We start from the raw sequence: 24,462 nt of genomic DNA, 5'->3' as shown, positions 1-24,462 counted from the left end.
AGTACCAATAAATCAGACTACATATTTTACAATTACAGAACTGAAGAATAACTGTATATAACCTATGAGCAAAAAGCATCACAAAATGAATCTCAGTTCATAATTAGCAAGGGCAGCAGGGGCATGTAAACCTCACAAGCAAAACCTGGTGGAGCTCAGAAATGCACTGCATTCTTTTGATCATGATCTTCAGCTCCAAATCACACTTGAAACTAGTTCAAAGGGGAAAACAAAATAGAAGAAATGTAATAACTGTTAGTTTTAGAGGAAAAAAAGACAAGTCTAAGAGGATACAAATAATAAAAACTTTCAACAATGTGTGAATAGAGAATACATACTAAAAACCTATCATGAAAGTATGATGGTCAAGAACCCTCGCAGTAAAAGGTCAGACAAAAACCAGAAAAACTGATCATGAATTCTAGTAGTTCTGGGGCTGAACAACCTACTCATTTAAACCAAAGGGATCATCACTAAAGCACAGGGATTAAAACATATTACAGGAAAGGAAACTATCATGAGTCTTTTGTTTAAGTGTTGTGTGGACCATCACATTAAAATAACTGGAGTCTTTCAACACCCCCATGACGCACAGAAATAGCAAGTCAGACATACGGATCTGACAGGATATGATACAACCCTTACAAACTCTCACTACAGAAGAATGGACACAGGGTATAATTAACCAAATAGCCAAATTAATACAAACAGCCAGTAAACCTCACCAGTCAATCAAATGAATACAAAATAAAACAAAATGTGGTTATTCTCCTATCAGATGAAGCCAAGATTCTGTAAGAAAAGCCTTTAAATAATGTCTATACACTTTGGATCCAACAACTCTCTTTCTAAGAATTTAACCAAAAGAAATAGTCAGAGATATAGGTAAGGATATATATCAGAGTACTATTTGTAACTGAAAAACTGGACAAAGCTTATATACAAGAATGGATAAGCTATGTGCACTGTGGCATATTCATATAATGGAATACTGAACAATCACAAAAAATGATGTAGGAGATGCAAATTTACTGACTTGCTAAAATGCTCATACTAAATTAATTGAAAAAAGTTATAAAATTTGGAGTAATCCCACTTGCATAGAAAATGGACAGGTACTCATTTTTGTAGTTTCACATTTTTTTACAAGTGCTACAGGCCAGTGTTTGTGAGAGGCAGGCTTCACATCTACTGTTGGGGTGGACTACAAATTGGCATAGCCTTTCTGGGTGGTAATTTGGCCATGTGTATCAAATGTCTTAAAAATAGGTCACACTTAGTCATTCCACTTGTAGTACCTTATTCTACAGAAGTAATCCCGATGCACACAGAGACGTATATACAACGTATTCACATTGTTTCTGACAGGGAAAAGCAAACTGTCTAAATAGAATTGCAAAGAATTGATTAAACTATGGAACATCAATACGACGCAATACTACATGATACATCTTTAAGTGAAAAAAGCAGGAATGTGAAATAGCAAGTATACTACAATTCTATTTTTGTAATCCCTAAGTGTACATACATATTTGTAGAAGAAAAAAAGACTGAAAGTATATACGCCAAAATGAACAGTGATTATATCTGGGTATTAAAATTATAGGTTCTCTTGTAACTCTGTATTTTCTGTAAAGGATATATGCAACTCTTAGAGAAAGTTGAAAAGCAAAATAAAAGCTATCAGTAAAATGAGGCTTTAAAAAATCCTATCACAATAGTATCATGCCAAAAGCTAAGCATATTTCATATTAAACATTCAATATTTTCAATTTTAGAATTTCCCTCTAAGCCATAAATCCTCACTAAGAGATTCTGCCAAAGCCCTTGCACCCAGGTCACCAATGAGCGGGTTGCAGTTCAGAGTGATGCGCCTCAAACCAGCCATGCAGTCAAGATCACGTCTCCTGGAATGAAGACTCTCAGCCCAGGTTTCTTCATGCCTTCTGGTAGTCGGATACTTCAAAGATTTAATGGGATGAAATTAAGATGCTTGAATAAGGAAACAGGGTGTGCCTGAGTATGGCTTATTATGTCAGAGAGTTACACACACACACAGATCAAGCATATATGCCAGGAGCATCAACCTGAGAAATTCAACAGTCACTTCTGCTTTACGAGTCCAGTGACCCAGATTCTGCTCGGTTCTAGCCACTGGATTTCCTGTTTCTGAACACTTATGTAAAGTTGGACAACTCAATTACAGTCTATGAATTATTTTCCTTATCTTCTAAGTCAGGGAATTGGTTCTAAATTCTATCTTTGCTGAGGCCCTATATTTCATCATCCTGTCCTCCAATGGCCTCCAAACACCTGACTGGGCAAACCATAAGAAAACTTTTTAATATGCATCTTATTTATTAACACATTATGTACACAAAGTTCCATACATATAATTTATATACATGATAAACTACACAGATTTCTTAAAATAATACAGAGGTAAAAATGTTCTAATATTTTCTTTTCCTAACTCCTAAGGCATTATTTTATTTTACTTATTTTTTTATAAAGATTTATTTATTTATTTGCTTGTTTGTTTGTTTGGCTGTGCCGGGTCTTTAGTTGCAGCATGCCGGATCTTTTAGTTGTGACATGTGGGCTCTTAGTTATGGCAGGCACGTGGGATCTAGTTCCTTGAGCAGGGATCGAACCCAAGCCCCCTACATTGGGAGCACATAGTGTTAACTGCTGGACCGCCAGGGAAGTCTCAAGCATTATTTAAAAAACTATATTTACAAAATGTATCTCACATGCTACCTAGGGTGTGCACACAAGCTTTAGAGGCCTGGACTATGCAGAGCCAGTTTGATGTGCCTTGGGAAAATAATGGTTTGACATTTAAGCAAAAGTACTGTCTTGAAGACATTCAATTCTTTATATTCATAAAGTAAATTTTGGTAACAGAGAACACTGACTGTCAATGAAAAAAGTCTTATTACATTCCTGAAAAAGTAAAAGACTCAAAGTGCCTTTGTTACTCTAAAAGGAAAATCATTAGTGTCATTTTTCTATTAACAATAACTTATTAAAACTCCAAGCAGAAACAACAGCAATCACTTACACAGTGCTTAGTATGTGCCAGGCACTATTTATACAAATAAGTGCATTTAAACCTCGTAATGAGGCATAGAGGTTAAGTGATTTGCCCATGGTCACTAGCTATGAAATGGGAGAAAGGGAATTTGAACCTAGGCCATTTGGCTTCCGCACCCAAGTTCCTGACTGTTTTCTACCTCAGGGGTCAATGGACTCGCCCTGTATAGGCTCAAAGAATTGTTCAATTTTTAAAATGTAAATTTAAACATTTCCAGATTTGTGGGCTATACAGTTTCTGTTTCAACTACTCTGCCCCACTGGTGTAGGGTGAAAGGAGCCACAACTACCACGTAAACAATGGGTGCGACTATGTTCCAGAAAAACTTTCTTTACAAAGCCAGGCGACGGGCTGGATCTGGCCCACCAGCCAGAGTTTACCTATCCCTTATCTGTACCATCAAACTATTAAAAAGCCTTCATGTCAAATTATTAACTAACTTTAGGCCTAAATACAGTCATTATAACCACTGTAAAGTTGTTAAGGCATTATTTCAAAAACTGTATTTACAAATTGCTGATGTACTGACTTTTATTAGTTTAAAAACTACAACAGCTAATAAACACTTGATTCATTTAAGTCTTAAAGACTAGAATGGCATAGTTTCTTCACAGTATTACAATAAATGTTTTCAGTAAAAAAACATACATAAAAGTATTATTAGGTATTATATATTAAATCTCTTATTTCTAAAATTAAGTGGACTATCTTTCCTAAATGGTAGAATCCCAAACTGAAAACTGGTCATATTCTTTCAGCAAAATGAAAGCTGCGCTCACATGTATCAAAAGGCAAAAATTAGGGCTTCCCTGGTGGCGCAGTGGTTGAGAGTCTGCCTGCCAATGCAGGGGACATGGGTTCGTGCCTCGGTCCGGGAAGATACCACATGCTGTGGAACGGCTAGGCCCGTGAGCCATGGCCGCTGAGCCTGCACGTACAGAGCCTGTGCTCCGCAACGGGAGAGGCCACAACAGTACCACACACACACACAAAAAAGACAAAAATTAACTGCCCTCTGTATCAATATATTAATGTGTTTCAATCACATATGTTTTCATGAAAGTTTAAACATAAAATCACCTTTAAGATCTAGGCCGTGTGATCTGCTCCATGCCATGTCAGAATACACCCTGTGAAGTTTACTTGTCTTAAGTGTGATAGAATTCTTTATACCTTGACAAATAACTAAAAGGAAAAAAAAAACCCACACACACAATAAGATGAAGAGCCTATACATTTGTCAATCTTGACTTATTTGCTTTTCTTGAGTCAGTTGGAGGTTTATAGCCACATTCTCAAAATCATTAACTACAATCTTCCCAAACAGGTAATTGACGAACAGATGCATTCTAAAACTTGTCAGTAACAAAGTGCTATTCCCGTTTACAGCAACAGTTTAATTCTACTTAGATACTAAAACTGAATACACTGAATACTGCAAACTTGATTCCCAACCACTCAGCAAAGTACTACATACCTTTTCAGATATAGGAAAAAAAATAAAAAGCATACGATTCTTCCTATTTTCATTTCTAAAGATACATCCCAATCTTAATGATCAATCAGCGATTTAAACGTCAACTATAAACCCAGTATACTGCTGCTATGCAGTGTACTAGAGCAATAGAAGAGAGAGGACCTCAAACCCTCTGTTCCCTCAAATTCAAAGGCAGGCTTCCTGACCCCTCCAGACCACTACTGGACACAGGGAAGGCACACTAATCTTTCAGGACCCCAACCAACAGTCACCTGCTTTGTGATTACTTCCATGACACACCCTCACCAACACCACTGAGTTTGCTGCTCCTACGGGACGTTACATGTATTTACTAATTTAACACATACCACAGTGCATCATAATTATGATTGCAGATAGATGTTCTAACAATTGAAAGAGAATGATGACTTTTTTGCTCTTTACATCTTGCTATTTCCCTTCCCATAATATTTCTTGAAGCAAAACCATAAAATATACACAAACACAAAAAACAGAAAATATACAAAACGTGAGCTTTGCACCTTAATGCAAACTTAAGTAAAATTAGTTCTGACAGTATCCAGCATGACAAACTTCCATGGTAAAAATGAGAATGGACCAAGGTTTGAGAAGGTACAGGAGACAATCCAGGCATGAACAACACCAAGGAAAGGTAGACAGGAAGTAACATGGTGTGTAGGAAATCACGAGACCAGTCTGATGGGAAGAGACTTAAACAAGACTGAAACTCACTTTCTAAACCTCCATCTCCAATTGGACAATTCGCAGGACACAGGTGCACCAAAGTGGCCAATTTATTCAATCCCTTTAATATGGAGGAGGAGTTTAAAATTTTACTGGTTTAATTTGCCCCAAAAGCAACTCTCAACAGTTATGGCCTCTGTCATCGGAGCTTTGTATGAAATTAAGTCAAAGTGTGGAGCTCCTTTGCCTTTTTTTTTTCTCCTTAAAAAAGAAAAGAAACAATTGTTCCGAGTAAAAACAAACACATTCCAAAGCATGTGTACATTGAAAAGTAAAGAAACTTTATTAACAACTTCATAAAAACTGACTTAAAATTTTAAAAAGAAAAAAACATGTTTTGAAGTCCTTCCGACTGGAGTTGTGTCTCATCGTGTCCTTTCTTTACAGAAATAGTCGTATTGTGACACATATGCACAAGGATTAACACCATGACACACTGTACACGGCGGGCCCCGGCGAGCTCACCAGGCGTCGTCTGAGTCCAGGTCTCTGGGGAGGATCCACTCCACGGATGAGCCCAGGAGAGTCTGAAGCTCGTTCGTGAACTCCACCAGATCTAAGAGCTCCTTACTTTCCGGATTAAAGGACTCCAGGTCTTTGGGGCAAGAGAATAAGAGACTTGCTGACACTTGCCGGCAGAACTCGGCCTCCGCGATGGTGACAATTTCCACATTTGGGAAATTGCAGCGGAATATGCAGGAGGACATTTGCAGTTTCTTGAGCAGGTCTGAGAGCAACAGCCAGTTACGAGGCCTACACCAGAGAAAGGACAGTGGTTTGAGTTTCCGGCAAAATGAGAGGCGCTCCCAACCAGGAACTACCCGTCTCCTGGCGGTGAAAGGGCCTGCTACTTCCACTTTGATTACCCCACCCCCACCCCACTTCTCACTGTCCTTAGAAGATCTACTTCTTTTTCTTTTTAGATTTTATTTATTTATTTATTTTTGGCTGCGTTGGGCCTGTTGCTGCGCACGGGCTTTCTCTAGTTGTGGCTCACGGGCTCTAGAGCGCAGGCTCAGTAGCTATGGCGCACGGGCTTAGTTGCTCCGTGGCATGTGGGATCTTCCTGGACCAGGGCTCGAACCTGTGTCCCCTGAACTGGCAGGCGGATTCTTAACCACTGTGCCACCAGGGAAGCCCGGAAGATCTACTTCTAGCGGGGGAACTCTGGACTCATGTGCATGTGTTAAGAGACCACCTAGGGCGGATCAGCCAACTTAGACAAAAGCAGGAGCAGCGCCCCTGAATGAGCCTCGTTGCAGGCCACCCCAGTGCTGCCTTGGCTCTGGCCACAACTCAGGTCACCCCTCTCCAAGTAAGTGCGCCCCGTTCTAGTCACTGGGGAAAACCAGTCTGTATGCCAACCCAAGGGAGATGGCAAACACCTCTTTGACCTCTCCTCTCCTCCGGCCCTCACGGAGAGAGCATGAGAAACACTCGAGGTCACCTGGCTTTCCTTGCCTTTCCCACACCTCCAACCCGCCCCTCAATGCTGCCGGGAGTGAGGCTGTTTCGAGAAGGGAGGTGGTACAATCCTTCCTGATACCCTGCCACGCTTTATGATCTCTATCCCGAATACAATGTCACCTCAAAGGCAGACACGTTCCCAGCCTCAGAGTCCAAGGAGGATGCTACTCCTTAAGCACTGGGGTCAACACACAGCAGAGCAAGATGTCCTGATGTGTTCACTCCGAAGGGTTGGTCATCGGGCACAGTGGCCCGACCGTGGGGACAAGACTCGATCTAAGCAAATCTGAAGACAAATAAGATCCCAGGTGCCACATACGGCTTTCTCTAATCTTATACGAGAAGACGGTACACATCAGTATCGTCCCGTGGACCTCACGCGCCTTGGACGGCCCCTATGGTAGCCGTTTGGGGTGGATCCCTTCCCCAAGAGTTTACTGACTGAAACTGTGCAATTGCAGTCGCTGACTCCCGTGTCCTTTGGGCTCTAGGGGTGTGTTCCAATGAGGGCAGTTGGCTGGGGAGCCCTCCCACCCCCCAAACTTTTCTGGAAAAGTTCCACTGCATTATGTGAGGTCGGTGGACACTTGGTGAGGGATTCACTCACCCCCCAACCCAGCCACCCTCATCTGCTGAAGGGGATTTCTAACTCCTGCCACCCCACAGAACAGCTGGGCTGGCTCTCGACCACATGCTGGCCACGCTCACCCCTGAGCGACGGACACCTGGACGTTATAACACGACAAAACGGGGTCTTCGGAAAATTCAAACTCCAATAGGTCACCATAGGCCTCGTTGCTGTCATCCTGGTCCTCCGGTCCTGGGGGATTTGCTAAAACATCGTAACCACTTTCATCATCTGGTTCTAACCGGGGGGGGGGGGGGCAAACAAGAGAGAGGTCAGTAAGCTGGAGCAAGATTCCAGCTGCTCTCCAAAAAGGACCCTGGAAAAATTCTTTCCCAAGCAAGCCCTGCTCACAGCACCAGCACCACCCCCAGCCCCACCCCCACAAGCCCAACTGAAACGAACAAGGCTGCTCACCACACACACAGCTGCCAGAGAACTCCGAAGAGCAACGGGGGTTACCGTCGTCAGGAGCCTGCAGGTTATTTAAAGCCTGCAGAGAGAGGGGAAGAGAGAGAAACAGAGAGAGAAACAAGATAACGCCTGCTGGTAAGAGGCAAATGCTGCTGGAGTTCGGGAACATCTCACGCTGGGGCTGGTGTCACCTCCTGACAAGTCCCACTGCACACGCCTCCAGGTATCTGACTGAAACCTCCCCACGCGTCCACCCGCCTTCCTGAGGGACTGCCCGCCTCACCGCCCCAGCCTGCCAAACAAAAGCTAGCCTCGCTAGCTAAGAGTTTTCCAGCCCCCCACCTTGCAAAACTCAAAGTATGTATCTCTTCTTTGACAGACTAACGTTGGGCCGCTTTTCCCAGTAAAGGGTCACTTAGAGTAAACGGGGGGTGGGGGTAGGGGGAACCCAGGTGAAAGGCTGTGAAGTCACCGTCTAGATGCTTGAACAAGACCGTGTCTTGACCTCTGCCGTACCTGTTAAGAACTTCTCCAGAAGTTCGCTGTGGTTCACTTTCTTGATGGTTCTACCTGAGTACGTAGCCAGGGTAGGATCAGCACCGTAGGAGAGGAGCAAGCGGACAATTTCGAGATGATCATTCTTAACAGCATCGTGGAGAGGCCTAGGAGAGATGCGGGGGATTACACCTGTGCACGCGACGCTTGCTTCTAAGGACACGGGGCAAAATCGAGCGTGTACGGCCAAGCCTCGTAGGCGCGCTATTTCACCAAGGAGGTGAGTGTACGGTCGCTGCGACAAATTACTCTGTTATTTCAACACATAACCCTTTACGGGACAGGTGAAGGGACCATCTCAGGCCTAATTCCTCAATGCAAATCTCTCTTAATGCATGGCCCAAGGAGGAACTCAGGCCACGATGAAAACGTTTCCAATGAACTTAAATAGTGACAGACTGTAAGAAGGTAACGTACGGCGGGGTGGGGGGAAGAACCCCAGCATCACGGAAGCAGATACGACAAGCCATTGTTATACCATTACAAAGAAAACCCAAAGAGTGCAGTTTGTCAAAGAAACTAGGGGCAAAGTGGAACCTCTCCTGAAACCAACTTGGAGATGAGTGATCAACCCTCTCGCCCAGAAGCAGTCGACAGGCAGGGCGAGTTCTCAGGAGGATACAGAGTCCTCCTGCCCGTATCCGCTGGGGTCAGGAACACTGTCCGCAGTCCCATCCAGAAAGGATGCTATTTGGAAACCATGAGCCACCAAATACCTTACGGTTTTGCTAATGTTATGACCGTCAGGAGAGCCCCAGTGCCCTGCCTCGTGGTGGCATCCCAGGTACAACCAGGAAGATGACTGGGCTGACTCAGACCTGGGCCTCTGGCCAATAAACCGAGGTCAAGGACAGAGTGGGGGCCAGGCCCGGGGATGTGGGTGGACACGGCAGGTCCTATCAAGCCAGTTGCCACTGGACCTGTCTGTACTCCTACAACTTTCAACTCACATATATGTTCAAGAGTGAGATTCAACAGACGCTGGTGAAGAGTCCACGGTCTTAAAAGAGAACACCCCTGATTATTCATGCAGGCTCAACATTTTCAGGGACTTCTGTCCATAAGAGCGTCACAGACTTTTAAAGTTCTATGTAAATTTGCCAGAAAGATCTGTCCGATTCCATTCTAGAGGACTCCACCATCAGTGTGCTTACATGGCACTCACTCTCCATCTTTCCTTTTGGGGTTCCCCGCACACCCTGAGAACCACTGGCTATGCCCCAAAAGGGCCAGACCAAGAGCAAGACCGCCACTGACCCGGTTCCATCCTGGGCACTGCAGTTGACATCGGCGCCATATTCAAGGAGGTGTCGTACGATGTTGAGCCAATCTCTTGCACAAGCCTCGTGCAGGGCACAGTAACCCGCGTTGTTGCAGTGGTTCACATCACAAATCTTGTTCTCCAGGCAGTACAAGACCACTTCCTACGGGGAGAGGAGAGGAGAGGAGAGGAAATACCATCAGACCACCATACAGTGAAACTTGTAAGGGTGACCTCCCCATAGCTTGGCGGTGCCCACTTTCAAAGGCATACATCCTTGGGGCCAAAAGCCCACCATGGCGCGGGCAGGCGGCAGGATCCTGGTGGGGGGTGAGAGTGCGTGAGAAGGGCTTGGAGATGCAGACAGTGTTGTCTAAGGCTCTGCTGCACCAGTGGCCTGGCCATGGGCAAGTTACCCTTGAACTTCTCCAAGCTTCCACAGGGCTGCTGAGAGGACGCATTCGGATAGGGATGGAAGCCCTCAGCCCAGGGGCCGACGTGACCAATACAGAGGTGTCACGGCTGCTAACATCTTAGATGACACATTGCCAAGCACAGACCATTCTCACTTGATGGGTCTGTTCAGTCGGTGGCAGTGGACGATAACACAAGTTTAGATAAAAGTATGGATGACCAACACTTAAAGAGAGCTTAAATCAGCCGGAGAACATTCCCCAGCTTAGAAAAGCAGGGACACCCAGGTCAGCTACATCCTCGCGCCCCCTGTTAAGACCCCAAATCAGAACCTAGGCCTCAGATGCTCTTGTCTGTATGTTAAGTAGAGTTAAAGAGAAGCTCTCTCCCTCCATCCTCGAGGAATGACACAAAATGCCTCCAATAACCCCACCCTCTATTTTGCCTCACTCCACCCTCTCGGGGCAGAATCAGTCAAAAATTTTCATATTTACTCAAGTTAATGACAGGAACCTGATACACCACAGGCTGCAACCTCCACATTTCAAGAATCAAATAAAACGTTCACCGCCCCCCCACCCCCACCCCCGGAGATGTTCTGTGTCAACACTGTGCATTAGAATCACTGTTATTAACCTTCTTTCTTTGGCTTGTTAAAATATTAATATGAACCACTCCCAGTAAGCAGAGCAGGAATTTATTCAATGTTTTATTACCTTAAGAAAGTTTTCAGACACATGGAAAGCATTTGCCAACAGAAAACACGTTATACTGTTTATACTGGGTAAGTCGTGCCCAGCAGAGAGCCGGCAGGTTCTGAGAGCTGGGAGTAGGCGGAACGTGCATGTGACCCAGCACATGGTCTGCTGGGTAAGGGGGGATGGGATGGGGTCAGAACAGGCCTCCTTGTGACATCTCTCAGGTAACTCATCTGTTAAACCCAAAAAGGGGGTCATTCTAGCCGCCCATAAGTGCGAGATGGGTTCTGTAAAACCTTTTATGCCCTTTGGAGGACACACCAATCAAAGGTGACCACTCACTTGGGAGTGAACTAGAATGTTCCATTTGCTTACTACGTGAACCCAATGGGGCATGCTGGTAAACCTGGCCATTGGTGCCCTGTTACTTCAGGTCACTGCAGCAGCTCCCTTCCAAAACAAGAGGAGGAAGAGAAAAGGCATGCCAACGAATGCATTTCTCCGTTTACATCCCAACCTGCCAAAAAGCCCACAATCCTCTGGGCTCCCAGGCCACCTGCCCCGAGCCCTGGTATCCAGGATACCGCATGAAGCTGCTGCTCTTTTAGCAGGCCCTCACTAGCCAGACTTGAGTGGACGGCTGCAAGCTAATGAGTTGTGTGCCCCAGCCAGGGAGAGGCCCTGTCATGTGGCTCTGGGATCAGGTCTGAACGCCACCAACTGCTGTGCACACATCAATTTACTCAACCCAGGGTTTATTTGCTGTGACAATCATGGCCTTCAACTGGAAACCTTCATCACTACTAGGGCAGATTCAAGGGTACCTAGAAATGAAAGGCCGTCCAAGCTGGTGGGTAAGTCAACTCTCTTCTCCTGGAAGATGGCAGCAAAGGCAGCAGTAGCCCCACAGCCAGGTCAGACTTTTTGCCACGGGCTGTCCAAACTCAACCACGTTGATCCCACTATTTACACAGTGCTTCTCATTTCCCCAAATGAGGACGTCTTCTGTCACCCACAGGAACCCAGGAGATAGCAGGAAAGGAAGGTAGTACCATCCTCATTCAACACTTGGAAACTGAGGCCCAGAGATATTAAACCCCAAGTTCAATTAACATCAAGTACTAGACCTATAACTCAGGTCTTTGGTACCTGGTCAGCTGGGAAGATTCAAAAGGCCCCAGAGGGCCCCAGTTAGAGGGATGCAATCCAGCTGTGACGAGCATCCCACAGGCCTTCTCTGTTGGGGGTCAAGTGGGCTAACTACACTCTCCTAGCTAGGAGGGTGATGGCCTCTAAATGGATGGCAACCATCGCCACCAACACTTTTTCTAACTGAAAGGTGTAGAGGCGGGGCGAGTCTGTCGACGCAACACATTCCTTGGTTTATTTTCTCCGCTAGAAATAAACGGCAGTGTCTGAAGGGCAGCCCAGCCATTCCCAAGCAAAGTCAAACTGCTTTTGTCGGACAGCTCTCTGTTCAGCGGCTATAAGCCGAATGCCATTACCCGCAAAATGTAACCATAAAGGCCATAAGCCCGACGTTGTTAATTAATTAAATGCCTCATTAACTTTTTAAAAAACATGACTTATTCAATTCATAGAAAATTTAACCATCACCGCTAAAGGCACAAGCATGTGGTTGCACACGGGCGTTTTAGCCTAAGAAATAGAAGCCTTTTTCCCAGGAGGGAAAGGTTTGAGGTCTTTGGCCACGCAAGTGATCTATTTAACGCGGATCTGAAGCCAGAGTGTGTTTCTAAACTTCCAGAACCACATTATCATGACATAAAGCTCAGACAGCCTTTATACTGCACATGGTATCTTTGGCTAAGCAGAAGAAAATAACCAAGAATGCTGAAGACAAAACTTCAGGAAAACCCTCCCAAACCACACCCTTATCTGCTTAAGCAAACTGTCCTTCAATTTGAAAAGGTTGAAGCTGCCACATCTCCCAACGGGGCCATCATCCCAACATTTAAAATTCTGCCCAGAGAAATCCCAGGAAGTTGGATTCAAAGTTGAAAGCGTTCATCTACTTGTCACAATGTTCAGCATCAACACTGGTGATGTGTGGAATCTACATATTGAAATTTACATTTGAAGAAAAAAACAAATCCGACCGTAAACATTCCCAAGGCTTCCTGTGCAATCAAAGGCCAGGTAGCCTAAAAAAGTATGGATCAAGTGCCCCTTGGTCCAGGCCTCAGAGCCACCAAACCAAAATGGAAACTGTCTTAGAGGACCAATGAGGGTCTTTTGACCTCTCTGGTCCCAAAGGGAGGCTGCTGGAAATGATGCCAAGTTCACAGGTGGGGCTCGGAGCCCCGCCCTCCACGGCGGGTGCAGCAGCACCCCGCCCCTCCACCTCTAGCATTTGCTGGAAGTGGGAGTCTACTTTCTCAACCCTAACCCAAAAGTTGGGGTTAGGGGTCTCCCCCCCACCTCCAGCGTTTGCTGGAAGCAAGGAGACTATCTTCTCAACCACGGGGGGTCTAGCTCCACACTATGTGCAACATCTGCTCTGTCCTCCTAGGAGCCCGCTCTCAGCTCTTGGGAAACCAACTGGGTGCTCCTTGGACTTCACCTGCAAGTAACTGCGCTAACTACCAGAAAGTGCTCTCTAGCTAATGGAGAGGTCCCCAAGAGACGTGCAGATATAAACAACAGCACATTCAACCCACAACAACAACAAAAAACACCCCCAAACTAAGCGTAGCCCTAGTGCTTCCAACTTCCCACCCACAGGCATGCCTTAGGGCCAAGGCAGGCACACTTTGAAGGGCTCACGGCACTATGGACCGGGATGGGGGGACACGACGGGAGACGGGGGACAGGGGCACAGAGCTGGCTGAGGGTGTGGGCACCAGGGCTCCGGGCCAGCCTGGGCCCTGCCACCCCAGTGCTCAGCCACACCTCCACGCTCAGCCTGCTGAACCGCGTTTTACTGTCACCATTCAACTCCCAGAGGGCTGATGCCAGCACAGAAAAATGCCTTTGCCCTGTGGGCTATTACATCACAATTGCTACTGACAAGTATGGTGGGGGAACTGCACAGGGCATGGAGAGTCATCTGTCTCACAGAGGTTTTGAACTGTAAAAAGGGCAATTCCAGTGTGAGCCAGTCTTGCTGAGGAGCGTGGTGGGCTGTGGAGCACTGCTGGATTGCTACCTGTACGGGTATCAGCTAACCCCTCTGAGGCTCAGTTTCCTCATCCGAGAGTGGGCTAGTACGCGTTACTCCCAAGTGAAGGTGTTAACAGGGTGAAAGGAGTTACTACAGATCACATGGGCTTAGGCAGATATCAGCTATCTTTCTATGTTGCTCTAGCAATAGAGGCCATCACTGTCATCAGCCGTGCTGGGTTGGGATACAGCAGTGTGGACAGGGAGTTTTGTGCAAGGCTCAACCCCTGCTCCCCGCCCATCAGCCCTCGGCTCCCGTGCCCTCTCAGAAAGAGACTGCTCAGGTCTGCCCCACTCCCACCCCTACTCTGCACAGACACTTCCCACCCGCTACCCCACAGGGGCATCACTCTGCCCCAAACAGCACAAGTTAGTAGAGCTAATAACTACTCTCCTTCTTGCTATTCAGAATCCAAAAGGGCTCATTAAAATTCCCCTGGTCGCCAAGCCCTGGGTTAGGTCAGATTTTATATCAGAGATAAGTGAGCCAGACTGGCCGAAGCAGCCTACCTGCCTGAACGGGAACGGAACATCAGAGAGGTCTGCCTTTCTTTTCACACCACGACTGAACAAGCCATCAAAGAGCCCGCAGTGTGAGCAGGAGCCAACGCAAACACCCTGCTGGAACACCCAGCCCAGCCCGCCACGTGGAGGGGGCTGGGCTCTGAGACACGCCCTCCATCCCCACCCAGTGTGTCCCCCACCCAAGGAGCAGCAGCCGGTGGATCCTGATCCGGGGCACCCACAAGGATGCTCACCTCGTAGCCAAGCCGGGAGGCCTGCTGTAGGAGGGTCTCGCCCGCGTTCTTATTGACAATAAGTCTCCGCGCTTCCGGTGGCATCGGGCGGGACTGGGTGGTCTCTGGAGGGGAGCTTGAGCATGTCAGCTGCGAGGCGTGGGAAGCTGGTAACAATTGCTGCAAACGGTCCAAGGGCTTCTGGTCCTGCTTGGCCGGCGAAAGATCATAGTCGGAACTGGGCTCAGGCCGCTTTCAAAATCTACGGACGGTCACCTATCACGAAACCAGGCAGCGCACACATTTCAGGCTGTCCTTCCACCACCCGCCTGGTTCGCCTCCTCCCTGAGTTACAAACCTGAGTGGAGGAAAGCACTTTTCCTCCTCTCTGTCTGGGGGAGGCGGGGCGCGAGGAAGGGGTTGCATTTTTACTCGCTGGAAACTTCACCACCACCCAGAAGACACGTCCCCTAGGAAGGGGCAGGGACGCTTTGGGGGGAGGGGTTCAGGAAAAGGAAAGCTTTGTCCCCAGAAGCAGAGAAGCAGGCAGGCGGGATGTGCCTGCACGGGCCCGGGGGGCGCGGGAGAGCCAGGGGCAAGAGGTACCTTGCCATCCGCATTGTCCACCTAGGAGTCCCCTGGCAGCGGCAAGCCCCGCCTGGGCTCCTAAGGGATCAAATGCTTGGTTTTGCACGGTCGCTTCCCGGATGGTTTCTCGCTGTTGTCGGTGTATTGCTGCGGCAGGGGCGAAGGCTGCCGATCCATTTCTTCGTCCATGCACAGCACATCTGTCAGGGGGAGAAGCAGCGGGCGTTACACAGTTGTAGCCGGTGAGGAAAGAATAGCCCATTGTTAGCACTGGTCTTTGGAGCAGCTTCAGTTTTTAAAGATATACCAATTATGTTTTCAAAGCACTAATATTTTAATCATCCCACATTCAACCGGCAAATAGGCTAACCCACGAAACGCCAAATGGCAAGTCGCTTCAAAGGGCCGCAAGACAGGGCAGAAGCCAGCCCTTCGTGCGCTCCCGGCCCCACCCGTGGGGGGCCTGGGTGCTCGGGACAGGGCGACTGGGGACAGCCTGAGGCTGGAATGAGGGCACTGACAAGTGCCCGGGGTCACCCAAGACTTCCCTTCCTGCCCAGCCGCGGGCTGGGTGATGAGGAGCAGCCCAGGAAGTCGAGCTCCCACCTCACTGTCTATTCCATAAGGAAGTGTGCAGGCTGAAAGGACCTCAGGAAGAAAACTCCCCGCTCGCCACACGCTACTCTTGTCAACTTGGATGGCGCTCAGGTCCCCTCCAGGGCCGTTTCCCACAGAGGGCGGGTGATCCACCCTCCAGGAGCGCCCCCCACCCCGTGCGTACCTTGTTCATTGTCACTGCATTTAAGGGACTCCTCCAACCAGCTGCTGTTGCTTTTGGCCTCTGCCCTTTTCCTGCCAGGTTTCTCTTCGGAGATGCTATTGCCCTGGGGGGTGACCGCAGGCTGAACCGCCTGGGTCACTTCCTTCCTGCCCTGCCGGCCAGGTTTGCTCTCTGCTCCCGCCGTTCTCTAAGGTGCAGCAAGCGGCGCTGCTTTCTGGGATGGAGCCCTGTTAATTCAATGCACACCTCAGGTTGGTCAGCTCACTATAATGTGGCTCTTCTAAGTGGTTAGAGGAACTGTTTGTCATTTCCCTCTCAGGCCAGTCAGCTAATGGAGAAATAACTACAAATTAATGAAGAAGCCCCCCAGGGCGGGGGGGTGGGCCGAACAAACTGTCTTACACATCACTAACAGGGGTGGGGGAGGGGAGGGGTGTGGTCACTGTGTTGGCTGGAACTTGTCACCAAGTCTCGGGAGGGGGCCTATTTGCCTTTGGCCACCTTTGGGCTCCAGCCCCGGCAACTGGCTTTCGGGGGGTGGGGGGTAGGGAGGTGTGAGTGGCTCCCCCCAGGGATCCAGGGTGGGACTGGAACTTTCCACTGCTCCGCTCCAGGACTTCCGTAGGGTGCCCTGCAGGCCCGAAGCCAAACCGAGCTCACCTTTGGAGACCTGTCTCCGCTTGGCTTTCAGCAGAGAGTCCTCCGGGAGCACAGTGGTCTCAGTGTGGTTCCTATCGCCAGAGACCTTGCGCTTTCTGTTCAGCCGGAGGGTGGGGCTGCGTGACGCGTCCGGGGCCGCCTGGTCGGCGGGGGACTCTCTGGGGGGCTCCGTGTCCATGTCCTCAGGAAGATCACTGTCTTCTGGGGCTTCGAAGGGGTCAGGTTTGCTTCCATCATAACGTTCCCCTAGGGGAGGGGAGACAACCCGGAAAGGAGGGAACAAAGGTCACCAGGAGCAGGCAGGACCCCCATGCCCAAGGCAATCTGCTACCAACAGACCACCCCCCCTTTGGAGACCAGGGGCCTCACACGCCGGAAGCACAAAACCCTCAGAAAGACGTCCCAAAGGAAGGACAGCTGAACACAACCAGCAAAGAAAGCAGAAAATGAGGCGCGTAGCCCACTCACAATCCATCCTTCAAGGGTCAAGGTGAGGCATCTACACCATCCCTCTATAGGCATGTGAGATCACTCCCTAACTGCTTAACTCTCCAAGGTGGCTTACTTTTAAAGGGGGGGGTGAGTGACCTCACAGTAAGATCCAACCAATCAGGGCAGAGCTACAAATGACTATGGAAACAGCTGCTAGTCAACAAAAAAGGCTGATGTCATCAAGAGACCAAATAGCCCCCTACTGCCATCTACACAGACATAGCACCAATGTTCACTTGGGTCAGCAGGGGCGAGGGTGAAGAAAAAGGGTAGGGAAAGAATGGTGGGAGGCTGGGAAGCTGGGGAGACCAAGGCAAGAGGAGCCTGGCAAAGGGAAAGGAAAGGCTTCCTGGTGCATACACAAGGGTCAAGGGCAATTTCAAAGAACTCAACCAGATTGCTACAAGTCCGTCTGTCCTCTTTCCACACCCGTGGGGGAAAAAGCATTTCACTGCCATCGAGGGGCTGCTCCTAGTTCCTGTCTACGAAGAAGGCCCTCAGTGACACCAGTCACCCACCTGGCACGTCTCCACGCCTTCCTTCCCAGGCAACAAGCATCTAAGGACATTTGAAAGACAAGACTCCAACCCCCTTCATGGGGGGTGGGGGGTGGGGGGGGTGGGGGGCAGGGCTGAACTGCTCACACCCCAGCTCTGCCTGTGTAGCTCCTGCCCCCCTGCTCAATCTAGCATCCACTTGGGGCTTTTCCTCCAATCACCCCAGCCTAACATCACTCCTCACTTTTGCTCTAGCCAAAGAAACAGTTCAACTGCTTTGCTAGTCACATTGTTTCTAACACACAAATAATTCCATAATGATCACTGTGCTGTTAAAGAGTTCCCCGAAGATGACCCTGTGTCCATCACCGGCCAGGGGTGGGGGTGGGTGTATGAGTTTGGTATTTCGTTAACACCTGAGCTAAGCTCCCACAGCCCGTTTTTCTAGATGAAATCATGGACACACCCCTCACATGCTGCTCGCATTCCTCCTCCTCTCCCTAGACCACTTCAAGTATCACTCCCACTTCTGCCCAGCCAGCTGGTCCCCTGATCAGCCTGTCTTGGGGGGCATTCCCAGCATTTAATGGCAGCCAGTTGTGGGGATGAACCTAACCCTGGCCTGGGCTAGCCTGACCTGTGTTCTCAATGGTGGAACACACTTAGCTTTCCTCCAAGGGTATCCCAAGGTGGGAGAGATCCCCATCTACTCTTGCCAGAATGGTGGAATCACCCCAACCGCGAGGGTCTCCTGTCATGGCAGCAGGAGAAACCCCAAACTCCGGGCCTGTGCTTACAGGTGATGCAGCCCAGGCTACCACAGGCCCGGTGAAGACGGCGTGCTGCAACTCTCACTCCGGCTGCTCTGTGACACTCTTAAACACTTGCGCAGGAATGGCGCCACTTTACAACTCGGCCCCCTTCACTTGTAAAGTGCGAATGTTACTGCTAGCCTCCCTCCAGGGTGGGCTTCATAATCACGGGCCGGGCTCAGCACAGAGAAAGGCTGGAAAAATCCCTTTAACCAAAAGATGCCAAGACTTTCAGACCAGCCTGAATCTCAGGCCTGAAACGTAGGAAATTTTAAGAGGTGAGCCCTGCTGGTTACACCATTGGACTTCTCTGGTCCAATCAGCTTTCCCTAAAAGCTCCGTGGGAGGGGATCCATGGAGGAATGGAAGGGCTACCTTAAGAACCCCCATGTCCAATTTGAAAGTTTCTTTTTCCAAACTAGGTCCATCCACCCATCCCCCAACCCCGGAGCCTTTTAGGGCAAAGACCTCAATTCCCCTCAGCTAAGGCCCCCCAAGACCTTATGCTAGTGTGACCTTACCCAGGCCAGTAATAACCCTGAAGGACACCCACCCCGACTGCCCAAGATGCCCATGGCCACCAGCCATGGGGTAGAGGCTCCGTGTCAGTTGGAGCTTCTCAAAGACTGTTCTAACCACGACCCACAGGAGGATGACCCTTGAGGGCAAAGGAGATGGGGAGATAAATAGATACACGGGGATCCTAACCATCAGGCTTTGCCATCATTGCTACTTTTGGCCCTTCTAAAAGTGGGAAGCCATGTGCCCTTGGTCACCCAGTCTAAGCAAGATGTGCACGTGGTCCCTGCAGCATGGTCCTATGACTCACAGCACATATATCCCAAATTCATTATGATTGTACCATAGCATCACCTCACAGAAGCATCACCACAGCAACATTTACAAGTCACTGTGGCAGCAAAGCACCCTGACCACTGTTGAGCCATGCCCAGTGAGGCCTAAACAAGGTGAGAGGGTTCTGAGTCGCTGCAAGGCTCCCCAGGATTAAAATCCCCTTCTCTGTAGCTTAACTATAATAGCACCTCCAGTCAGGGCTAACCTTGTTCAAAGTTACACCCGCTACACAAGGAGTGCAGGGGATCTCTGTTCCAAAGTAGTTTACAAACGTGCAGGTGCTCAGCTGGAAGAGAAGTTCCCTGAGCAAAGAAGTTTCATGAAGCCCCTCGACTGAGGCTTCCTCCAGCTCCTGGCCAGGCACTGCCACTGAGCAGGTCCTAGGCCTGTCCCAGCCAAGTGGCTGGCAAGGGAGATGGTTACTCCAAGTTTGAGAAGGAAGGGACCAATGCCTCCTTGCCCCGCCCCATCTTCAAATGCCACTGAGGGTTCCTAGTGATGAACTTCCAAGTCTGAGGAACCTCCAAACTCATTTGGTGAACTTCCAAAATAAAAATTTCACTCAGCCACCCATGTGATCATAAAGAATAAATGAGTATCTCAGCCACTGTGTTTTCAAGTTAATTTCTTTTTTAAACAAGCCCCTAGCAACAAGATGCACCCGCACCAGGACAACCAGGGCCACGCAAACAGCACCCACCACCTTAGAAGCTCCTGGGCCCTCCATGAGTAGGGGCTGCCTCAGAAGGGGGAAGGCATCTTGAAGGCATCCTGGACCCTCTCTGGGACCCCTGCCCGCCCCAAATCCCCGCCCCAGCTCCCATGTGCTCACAGCTCGGCTCTCGGCCACACCGACACCCATGAGAAGGACCTGAGCCCATATCAGCTCAAGACATGATGGCCCAAGAACAAGAAGGCCCATTCATATCCAGCTGAATGGAGTGAACACCTGCTGGGCCTTGGACGTGGAGGCCGCAGTAAGAACAGTGGCCCCTTCAGGTGACCTTTCCTGACCAGCTATTTACAAACCCCACGTCTCTACAAGACAGAGGGTGGGTGGGGAACCCACCTCCGTTGCCCCAACCTTTCAATCGCAGCCCCTCACCTTCCCCAACCCTTCTCCTGCCCTCCCACGGTGGCCATTCATGGCTCACTGGGCCACGTCCCGGGTGCTCCAGGAAGAGACCCGTCGGTCGGTTTGAGATTGGAGGCAGGCGGTGGGGGGAGGGGGCTTTCGGAATCATCTGGGGCTCAGGCCCTGCTCCCCATCAGCCACACCGAGTTCTCGTCTCCACGCTCAGCAGGAAAGACTGGGAAGGATGCACACAAACGTCTCTGGGGAGAAGGGCGGGTGAGGCCACTGAGACGTGAAGGACAGCGGCCACCGTGGGTTTGGCCACGTTGCTGGAGAAAAGGGCAAAAAGACTCGAGGCCGGTTACCTGCCCGCTCCCTTCCTCCAGCCTCCCTCACTGTCCACCCAGAACAGGCAGATCCCCTCCTCAGAAAAGTGCAGCCCCGTGAACTTGGCCGTGCCCACTTTTACCACATCTCTCTGAGAAACTTCCCCAGGAGCTGAGTTATGAGGCCACTCAGGAGGTTAAGGGCTGCGTGTCAGCTGTGAGCACAGGCAAGGAGGGAGGCCTTCTTGCTGCTTCACTCCAGGGTGGCCTGGACCCTCCGTTTTTCATTCCAATCCCGAGGGGGAGGAGCTCGGAATCGTCTACTCCAGGCACATCGAGAGCCCCATCCCTCGGGTAAGGCCGCCACTGACTAGCCCCAGAAATCCCCTTCTACGGGAGCCACGTAGGACACACCGGTCCCGCTGTGGCTTACCCAGAACCCTGGCCACAGGCCTTTGTCTGACCCCAAAGATGAGCTGGGGGAGGGCAGTGCTCCAAGCAGCAGAGAGAAGCACACGCTGCTGCTGACCACAATTTTCCCGAACTGCATCAGGCACCCACGACCTAAGCGTGCGGGCGAACGCCGACTCTACGACCGGGTCCAAGGGCCTGGGCCTCCCAAACGTGTCCACCACCCCCGACTGTCCCGTCTCAGGAGGATTGCACGCCCACCCTGTCCTCGACGTTCACCTAGGTGCCCTCACTCACCATCACCGGTGAGGTTTCTGGGGTCCGGAGCAGGCTGCAGGCCACAAGCCACAAGCACGCACACTGAAGAAAGCGGGAGAAAGACCTCCACTTGCTGCCAACGCATCTCATTAGCCCAGGAAGTCTCGAGGGCAAAGCCCGAAGTCAACCCCAGTGGGGGAGCAGCCGAGGAGACCGCAGAGTGTGACTCGAGGCCAACACGAGCTTTCTCTCCAGTTCGGCCTCCAGAACAGAACACACCCGTCTGGTGGGAAGAACGGCCTCGTTGATCCCACGGCCTTGGAGCGTGGTGTCAGCTCCTCATGACTGCAAACGAGCCTCCACAGAACACAATGATGCTCATCTCTCTGGGGCCTTCATCAGCCCTCATCGCACTTGAACGAAACCTCTGCCTCTGGAGGGAGAATCCGAGTACCCTCCACTCCCTCCCACAGGAGACTGTCACTCTGGAGGGTCTGGCTCTGGCTGCAAGTGTCATCCCACTGCTACCAAAAACCCGTGTCCGTACCTGCTACAAAACAGAACACATACCTGCTACGCCGGAGGTCCTGCACTGCCATTCCTCTGCTCTACTGTATCAGACTATTACTAACTACAGGACTAGCATTGCTCCGGAAAAAGGAGACGCGTGCCAGGAAACAGCATTTCATAGGTGCTTCACTCCTGGATGCCGCAACGCTCCAAAGGACAACCAGCCTTGCAATCCACAGCTGGGAAGGGTGGCCAGAGCAGCCCGTTCTCCGAACAGCCAGCACCCAGACGCTGGGCCGTCAGAAGCGTATTGTTTCCTCTCACCTCCCTCGGCACTGGGAGCGGAAGCGCCCCATTCCCACCGACGTGGTACCACGCGCGAGCCGCCTGGGTTCACTTACATCTCTCACTGTCGTTCTGGTCGGCAATGGCCTCCTCCAGGGCGACCGACTTTGGCTTTTTGTCCTGACTTCCTTTCAGCCTTTCCCACTCAGCGGGGCTGAATTTGCGCACCTCGGAGTCTTTGGTCGTGGGGTGGCCACCTTCTCGCTCTTTCATCTCCAACTCTGAGAAGCGCATCACTGCACGCTACAAAGAGAACGGAGATGGAAAAAAGACACACCTTACCACCAAAGCTATTTCACTGCCCTTACCTTAAAGGAAAGTATCTTCAAAGAAAAGTTTGCCCAAAACCAACCACAATTTATGATACAACTGAGATATTTTAAAATTGAACGATAAAAACGTAAGAGTGTCTATGTGTAACTAGTCACACACTCTTTATTCCTAAAACCATACGTATGTAGAGATATATGTGGTGTGTATGTATAGCCATACATACACTGTGGCATAGAGACAGACATTCTCTTTCGAAGGTAAATAAAACAAAACAAAAACACAATGCAAAGAAAACGAAACAAAAACACAACAGAAAAGAAAACAAATGCACAATGAATAAAGATGACCATGGCCCACAAACTTCCCTTTGTATATTTGGAAATGAAATTTAACTCAAAAGGTTTATGGAAGATTCTAGTAATAAAAATTTGAAGAACTGACCTCACAGTAAGCAGCGGGTAGACATAAAATACTGTCCTCTTGTAATCCTTCCACCTATGTAATTAAAATGGGCACTCAATGGATCATTTAGATAACTTCATCCATTTTTATAAGCATAAACCAATTTTTTCCTTAACATTGCAAAACAATTTGGCTTTATTTGTCTTTTAGTTAAAACTAAAATATCTTAAGGAAATTCCTATACAACATCTATCATTCACTAGCAAGTTAAATACATACTCTATCCCTTTAAGCAAGGTTTGTTTTTTTGTTTTGTTCGTTTGTTTTTTTGGTGGAAAAAAAAAATTGCACAAATCTCACAGACATGCGGCCGCTACACACCTCCACCAAGTATCACGTAAGGCATTCTAAGCAGCGCTTTTAGGTATATTTGTTAACATACAGTAACGGTAGAGAAATCAAAGCGATTGATAGGCAAATGTCTTTTAGACATCCTTCGCAATAATTAAAACTTCCGTTATCAGCATTCGAGTGGAGTTCGCTTAAAATCTACAGAATAACTTAAAGTATCCACCTACGTCCCCTTACTGGACACATTTCAAACATTTCAATTACCCTAAGCTTCATTAACCAAATCAGCCCGGTGTCCTGCCCTATCATACCCCCGGCACCCTCCTCTTCACACATTAAAAAAACCTGACAACTGGTCAGGCTCCTGAAATTCGGGTTGGGGGGGCTCACCTGCAATGCCCGCTGCTCCCGGCCGAGCTGACTGGAGTCTGCGTACAGTCCGGTAGCGACACACTTGAACCGGTCACCCACGTAACCAGCGGAGTTTGCGATTCTCTTTGCCAGCTTAGATGGCTTCGGGTTCAGAACTTTGCCATCGGTTGATCCTGCCTCGTCAGCTCCGTCTTTCGTGTAGGTGGGGGTGACGTCCACACTCGGTGGGGCACTGCCCACGCAAAATGGTTTGGGATCCTCTTGGGTTTTCCCGAACGTGACCGCAGAGCCGTCGCTCCCCAGGGTCGGCTCCAAGAATGGAGTCGAGACCGGCGTCGCCAGGTTCTCCTTGTTGGTTACCGCTGGAACATTCTCCTTGCTTAAGCCGGAAACAGGCTGGCCCGGAGCCTGTTTGAAAGTATAGGCTTCGTGGAAGTCACTGATGCGCCCCAACTCCTCTCTCAGGGCAATGAAATCCCGGTGTGGCTGTAGGGCCACATTTTACTTTTTTTTTTTTTTTTTCGGTATGCGGGCCTCTCACTGTTGTGGCCTCTCCCGTTGCGGAGCACAGGCTCCGGACGCGCAGGCCCAGCGGCCATGGCTCACGGGCCCAGCCGCTCCGCGGCAAATGGGATCCTCCCAGACCGGGGCACGAACCCGTATGGGGAGGAGGAAGGGTAAGCTGTGACAAAGCGAAAGAGAGGCATGGACATATATACACTACCAAACGTAAGGTAGATAGATAGTGGGAAGCAGCCGCA

At 49.4% G+C, this 24,462-nt stretch overlaps 1 pseudogene across 1 annotated transcript; it reads right to left on the bottom strand.

Moving 5' to 3' along the window:
- Window positions 1-5,599: 5,599 nt before the first annotated feature.
- On the bottom strand, window positions 5,600-24,202 carry LOC308610769 (BCL-6 corepressor-like; annotated as a pseudogene). Its single transcript has 12 exons — window positions 23,720-24,202; window positions 23,018-23,071; window positions 22,360-22,546; window positions 16,723-16,968; window positions 16,032-16,390; window positions 15,300-15,556; window positions 14,715-14,969; window positions 9,658-9,824; window positions 8,351-8,507; window positions 7,849-7,924; window positions 7,515-7,671; window positions 5,600-6,092 (listed from the first exon to the last, which is right to left on the bottom strand). The product of its transcript is annotated as a BCL-6 corepressor-like (transcript).
- Window positions 24,203-24,462: the final 260 nt, after the last annotated feature.

The sequence above is a fragment of the Mesoplodon bidens genome, assembly GCF_964165515.1.
Source record: "Mesoplodon bidens genome assembly, contig: HAP1_SCAFFOLD_178, whole genome shotgun sequence".
NCBI lineage: Eukaryota > Metazoa > Chordata > Mammalia > Artiodactyla > Ziphiidae > Mesoplodon > Mesoplodon bidens.
The sequence above is the reverse complement of the archived record's forward strand: the minus strand, read 5'-3'. Positions and strand labels throughout refer to the sequence as shown.